Consider the following 8,131-nt stretch of genomic DNA (forward strand, 5'->3'; position numbering starts at 1 on the left):
ATATATATATACAGAAAATTTCAAACTTCCAGAGATTTTTAAGCATTGGCATTTTAGAGTCCTGTTGAATTAATAAATAATTAATTATCATTAATAATGGGATAGTAACAGAGACAAAAAATGAAAGAAGGTTAAGATGGACGGAATGAAAAGCGGGAAGAAATTGACAGGGAAAGAAAGAACGCAAGCAACGGATAAGTGTGACATGTAAAATAAATTAAGATGAATTGCCTACACATCCTGCCTGTCAAACCTGCAGAGAACAACGTTTTCAAACACGCACGCACACACACACACACACACACACACACACACACACATGCACACCCATACACAAACACATACACACACATACACACACACATACACACTCACATACACACACACATACACACACACATGTATATATATGAATACATATAAATAAAATTAATGACGTTTAGTTCTAAAATCACAATATACTTCTAGGCTTCGATTCACGAAGCCTGCCCGGAGGTGAACAAGAACGACGCATATCGATATTTCGTAGTTTTGTTTTTATTCTTGGTGCCGCATAATCGCTCCAGTTACGAACGAAATCGAATCGCCAGCTGGAAGTCTATAAACAAATTATAAATTTTATTCGCTGGCGTGCATTAGCGCCGCAAGTTGAGCAAAGCTCAAATTTTGTCAGAAGCAGTTGAATGACGAAAACGTTACCAATATCACACCCATAAAATATATGTGTTATTACACAGTTGTAGTTGTAATGCTATCCTAAACACACATGAAGTGTGTAAAATAGATAATGAATACATTGTTGCATGGCTCATAACTCAAATTTTGAATTTTTGTTTTACTTGCGCGGTGCTATTGCCCGTCAGGAAATAGACTTTACACGATTTGTAGTATATCCTTTGAGCTGGCGATGCGATTTTTCTTTTGGAAGAGGTGCGAGTATACTTCAACTACAAATAGTCAGAATCTCAAAATGTTGATATTTATCGTATTCGATCCCTTGCGGCCGGCTCCGTGTCGCCCAGCTTAGAGGAATATAGTGTTTTTCAACGCTATACGCCCTTAAAGGGATCTCTCTTAGACGTAATACCACAGCTACAGGCGTTTAACCTGTTATATATGTATATATATATCATAGGCGCAGGCGTAGCTGTGTGGTAAGTAACTTGCTTACCAACCACATGCTTCCAGATCAGTGTCTTGGGCAAGTGTCTTCTACTATGGCCTCGGTCCAACCAAGCGTTGTGAGTGGATCTGGTAGATGGAAACTGAAGGAAGCCCGTGGTATATATATATATATATATATATATATATGTATGTGTGTGTATGTCTGTCTGTCTGTCCCCGCACCATCGCTTAATAAACCAACGCTGGTGTGTTTATGTCCCCGTAACTTAGAGCTTCGGCCAAGAGACCGATAGAATAAGTACTGGGCTTACAAGGAATAAGTTCTGAGGTCGATTTGTTCGTCTAAAGGCGGTGCTCCAGCATGGCCACAGTCAAATCATTGAAACAAATAAAGGAATAAAAGAATATATATATATATATATGTGTGTGTGTGTGTGTGTGTGTGTGTGTGTGTGTGTGTGTGTGTGTGTGTGTGTGTGTGTGTGTGTGTGTGTGTGTGTGTGTGTGTGTGTGTGTCTGTGTGTACATTTATATAAATGCGACGGGCTTCTTTCCGTTTCCGTCTACCAAATCTACTCGCAAGGCTTTGAACAGTCCGAGGCTATAATAGAAGACACTTGTCAAGGATGCCACGCAGTGGGACTGAACCCGGAACCATGTAGTTGAGAAACAAGCTTCTTGCCACACATCCTTGCAGATGTTTAGATATTAATGTGTGTGCCTGTGTGTGCGTGCTTATGAGTGTGCGTGCATGTTTGTGTGCTCGTGTGTGTGTGTGCGCATGCGCTTGCGAGACCTTGTGCTCGCGCGTTTGTGTGGGCGTGTGCGTGTGCGTATAATTCAATGAAACGATCGGATACCATTTACAAGCCAGTGTATCTTCTAAATCTACAAAGTAGCCATGGTTGCTACACTTCTTGCTGTTAGTGAGCCATAAACAAATAAATAAAGGAAATACATGAATAAATATAAAACTAAAATAAAATATTAATGGATGTTTTATGGGAATTTTTCCAATCGCAAAATGGAATTTGAAATCTACTTTATTCACAGTATGAAAATTGTCTATTTTCTTGTGTTTAGCAAACGATTGCTTTGTTTCGTTCGTTATTACATTGTATGGCCATAAATATCTGTTACCCTTTAATGCAATAAGGAAGACGAAATTTGGCGAAATTGTAAAAATAAAATCCCTTTAGTTGGGATTAAAATCTTAGGTGGATATAATTTAGAAAGTTTCCTGCGTTTAAACCATCTACAGATTAATTTGTCTGATTTAGCAAACCTAAACCTCATGTCAAGAGTTATAAGAATGTTTTTTTAAGAAATAAAGCAGATGCTTACGACGTTTACTGTAAACGACGGCTTTACACTAAATTTCGAAATTCAAAGAATCTGGTTATAAATTTAGGGGACTTCTTTAGAAAAGATATCCACGACTATATAAAATAAATCATTCTGTAACTGCAGATTCTATCAACGTTGTCGTTTAATTGATAGATTTTACAACAATAATAATTCTAATACTTGCGTGCAGACACAAATAATGCATACATATCGTGTCCACTCAATTTTAAAACGGAGTTAGAAGACTTTCTCAAATTGCATATCGAAATCATATATCTACTCAGTCTGTTGATAAGCCCATCAATCTAAACATCTGTTGCTGGCTAAATATCTATCTCTATATATTTCTGTATGTCCGTCTTTCTATCGATCTATCCTTAATCACTCTGTACTTTTTCTTTCTTCTTCCTTCCTTTCTTCTCACTGTACTTTTTTTTTCTTCTTCCTTCCTGTCTTCTCACTTTCTGTTATTCTTTTTTTTTTTTCAAAGCATTTTATATATAATACATATAATATATTATCTCGATGCTGATGCATTACTCCGTCTCTACTTTACGTTTTCTCTCTTGTGTCACACAGATGATTTAATTGGCTTGTTTTGTGAAGCAAAATCACAGCATGTTATATAATCCATTGGTCAAATTGACTCAAATGTCGTTGAGGTTGCTGTCGGCTGTCGTATAGCTTGGAGAGCAGCTATTTGTATAGTCGAAGATATTCAGTTTGTTCGCAGTAGGATGGCGATCTCTGGAGATTGGGTTTGCATTGTTGATCATCTTTCATACAAGATAGAAGTAGACGTTATTTGCTTTGATATTACTGCAATATTTTGTTTGGATATTACCGTAGCTCAGTAGGAGTGGTGCTGTGTTGACCAAGTTTGAAACTGAAAGAAATGAGTAAACATATATACATTCATATGTCTGCATTGAAATGATTCTTCTCGCGTTTTCATAGTTTAGAGGAGAGCGTCACTGACTTCATTATGGACTAAGTTATGTTTACTCCAATCTCTTTCAGTTTATATACATATCAGAATAGAAAGCTGCAATTTATTGCATGTCTGGATCTGAAGGATCGATATTTCTTTCTGTATATATTAATATGTTCTGAAATAAGGGCTTGTGGCAGTTGCCATCACTGGGTATCCAGGGTTGGTGAAATAAACGAAAAGGTTTTAACGTTCTCTGTAGTAATTTTAAATCGGCGACTACAGGAAAAACATGTCTGGCGTTGAAATTGGAGAAGAGTTATAAGCTAGATAGTGCTGAAAGATTTGTTAGAGCAATGTAAGTGCAAGGTGTGAGAGGGTGGGAATGGAGAAACAATATAGATGACATACGGAGGAGAGACCATGAATAGTGAGATCATAAGTGGAATTAGAGATTCTACAGCTACGAGGAACAAGGATCACTGTAACATTGGCAGAAAATAAACAGAGAGGAAAAAGTATATATGTAGTTTAGCAAATGGGAGAGCATTTTGCGGGAGAGTTTGCATTTCAATCATACGCTTGCGTGTCTTTTAGTACAATACAGATGTTCTGAAATAGTTTGTTGATGCTTTAGCATCATAATATTGCTCGTTTGTGAGGTATTTACCATTAATGTGAACGAACTTGACATTATTACAATTAAAATTCAAATATTTGTTTGATATATCTTCACTATAGTCACTTCTATTGAAAATAAAATTGATAAAGTGCAATATTTGAAAAACATCTGTAAACAACCTTTATATTGTTCTTTATAAAATTTTTGATAATTAAGACTGATAAAGAAATAATTTTTGTAAATGATTTATTATGGGAAATATTTAGATTTACTAGAATAACCTCGCCGCAAGAATTGAACAGCAAATAAGAATTATTGCACTTCCTTTAAGATCATTCTTTTCTACTCTTGGCACATGGCCCGAAATTTTCGAGTAGAAGAGGGTAGTCGATTAGATCGACCCCAGTACTCAGCTGGTACTTAATTTATGACCCCCGACATGATGAAAGGCAAAGTCGACCTCAGTGGAATTTGAACTCAGAACGCAAAGACAGACGAAATACCGCTGAGAATTTTGCCCGGCATGCTATCGTTCCTGCCAGCTCGCCACCTAATACTATCCTAATATTCTTGTTTATTCTAGGCACAAGGCCAGAAAAGTTTGGGGGTAGGGGGCTATTCGATTAGATCGACCCCAGTACGCAGCTGGTACTTAATTTATCGACCCCGAAAGGATGAAAGGCAAAGTTGACCTCGGCGGAATTTGAACTCAGAACATAAAGACAGACGAAATACCTATTTCTTTACTGCCCACAAGGGGCTACACACAGAGGGGACAAACAAGGACAGACAAAGGGATTAAGTCGATTACATCGACCCCAGTGCGTAACTGGTACTTAATTTATCGACCCCGAAAGGATGAAAGGCAAAGTTGATCTCGGCGGAATTTTAACTCAGAACGTCCCGGCAGACGAAATACCGCTAAGCATTTCGCCCGGTGGGCTAACGTTTCTTATTTCTTTACTGCTCACGAGGGGCTACACACAAAGGGGACAAACAAGGACTGACAAAGGGATTAAGTCGATTATATCGACTCCAGTGCATAACTGGTTCTTATTTAATCGACCCCGAAAGGATGAAAGGCAAATTCGACCTCGGCGGAATTTGAACTCAGAACGTAGCGGCAAACGAAATACCGCTAAGCATTTCACCCGGCGTGCTAAAGTTTCTGCCAGCTCACAGCCTTTTACTTGCCGCTGATTATTTATCCCCCATGTTTAACTTGACATCGAATCTCTGTTTGGTCGCTGAACTTAAGAAACGGTAAAGTAATGACTGGTATTCTTCCGACAGACACCACTCTCTGAATTACTGATTTTGCTATGTTAAATGTAAATTTTCATTACAAAATTTTGTTACAAAGGCGGCGAGCAGCCAGAATCGTTAGCACGCTGGGTGAAATGCTTAGCGACATTTTGGCCGTCTTTACGTTCTGAGTTCAAATTCCGCCGAGGTCGAATTTGCCATTCATCCTTTCAAATAAAAATTTGAAACCATTATTATTATCATTATTATTATTATTATTAAGGCGGCGAACTGGCAGAATCGTTAGCACGGCGAGCGAAATGCTTAGCGGTTCTGCCACTACGTTCTGAGTTCAAATTCCGTCGGGATCGACTTTGCCTTTCATCTTCTCGGGGTCGATAAATTAAGTACCAGTCATGTATCGGGGTTGATGTAATCGATTGTCCCCCTCCCCAGGACTTGTAGAAAGGATTATTATTATTATTATTATTATAATTATTATCAAGGCGGCGAACTCGCAGAATTCTATGTCAACGGGCAGAATTCTTAGCAGCATTTCGTCCTTCTTTACGTTCAAATCCCGCAGAGGTCGTCTTTGCTTTTCATCTTTTCGGGGTCGATGTATCAAGTACCAATGAAAGACTGGGGTCGATGTAATCGACTAGTCCCCTCCCCTAAAACTTCAGACCTTGTGCCTTTAGTAGAAATCATTATTATTATTATTATTATTATTATTATTATTATTATTATTATTATTATTATTATTATTATTATTATTATTGGTGGTGGTGTTGCGGGTGGGAGTGGTGTCATTGCTATTTTTGTTGTTATCGTCACTATCATCATCAATACAAATTAATTCTTCGGGAATTGTATGTCAACGTTTTTCTTTGCAGATTGCTGAGAACGAAGAAGGAAGAGAGCGGCATACTAATACAAAAATAACTTTTATTTTCAAACACAACAGAATCCAAATTTTCAATAATAGACGATTTCACAAATTTGCCAAAATTTTGTTTATTAAGTATATAAGAAATCATAAGTGCTACTGATTCTTCGCATCCGGTTTCGCTGCTTATTTATTGTCACGCTGCTTCCTAAATTTAATCATTTCAATAACCCATTACCAGAAATATACTATTACGTTCTCAGAAACGTCAGCATCTAGTGGCATTTACACACAAAACACGTTATTTCTGTTGATGTTTATGGCGGTGTTTAATCACTCGCGCTAGAATTCGAAGCGAAAGATATTCTGTCTGTTCCCTTTATCAATTCTACTGAAATAGCCTCTTCTTCGAAACTAGCCCATCTCATGCGTCCTTCGTTCTAGCAGTCTCTTCTCACCGCTCATATTGCTTCCACTCCCTCTGTCCTTTCTTCTCAAAATATTGGCAATCTCAAATTCTCTCCTTAAATATGTCTTCACTTACGTTGTGGGCATGAAACACTTTCAGTCGAATGTTAATGAAATCAATCGCATCGATCATGGAGACCTGCAAAATCCATGGGTACATGACCTCGCTCCTTACCAATTAACTAGAAACGAGCAAATCATATATATATATATATATATATATATATATATATATATATATATATATATATATATATATATATATATATATATATATATATATGCGTGTATATGTATATGTATTTATATATGTAGCTATATATGTTTGTCGACAAGTGTATATTATATTTGTGTATGTCTATACATCCCGACACAATTTGCCACAATTCATATTTATCGATGTCTTCCTACTTTTCGGTTATCCTCTGATGTATTAATCTATTTATATAATATTTCTTATGTAAAAGTCGATGCAAAGTTATACTTATTTATGCCTTTCCTTCATCGCAGAAAGGAATTGCCTGAAGGAATGCTTATTAACGTTTCCTGCTGATCAACTACACCTCACTACCCTTCTGAAATATATAATATTTAATAAAGAAAATCTCCTGATTTAATTATACCTGAGTTGCAATAAAAATGGCGTCCTCTGTATTATACAAACTGCAATATTAGCCTAAAGGCATGAAAAGCGTTTAATAGAATTTATGGAAGAAATGCATGGCACAATACGATGAATGTCTATCCAGCCTGAGTGGAGGTCGAAAATGACGTTTAAGCGCTCGATAGCAATACTGATTACAACGGGGAGTTTCGTCCACTTCAAAATATTTAAGTTCTTCTGAGACCTCGAGCATAAATGTCGTAAAATGTTCACGCAGAGTGCATCACCGTCGAAGCGCGCAATTGCTTTATTAATATGGATCCCAACTGCGCATATAAGACAAATCTTTAACGAGCGATAGCGAAGTTACTTGCGATGGCACAGTACAATAAACGCACAAACAAATATGTGCCTAGATACAAATGCATATATGTGCGTATGTATATGTATTTCTGGATATATCTGTTATCGAATGCATTTATTTACTAAATATATAGATGTGTGTGTATATATATATATATATATATATATATTTAGCTAAAAGAATTTGCACCATTGTCTCTGACCCTACCACTCGAGAAATACGCTTACAAGATCTCAAAAAAACACTGTTACAACGCCAATATCCCTCTACACTCATAGATCTTGGAATAAAACGTGCCAAGGAACTTGACCAAAACACACTAAAAACCAACCAACATAATAACACACCCAACCCCAAAATACTTCCATACATCTCCACCCATAACCCCAATAACATCGAAGCATTCACCACAATTAAACAAAACCTCCCCTTACTCACCACAGACCCGAAAATGAACAATATCATTAATACACACAAAGTCCTTAAATGCAAAAGGCAACACAAATCTTTGAAAACATTATTAACCAATTCCAAAC

Source organism: Octopus bimaculoides, chromosome 4 (assembly GCF_001194135.2).
Source record: "Octopus bimaculoides isolate UCB-OBI-ISO-001 chromosome 4, ASM119413v2, whole genome shotgun sequence".
NCBI classification, from domain to species: domain Eukaryota; kingdom Metazoa; phylum Mollusca; class Cephalopoda; order Octopoda; family Octopodidae; genus Octopus; species Octopus bimaculoides.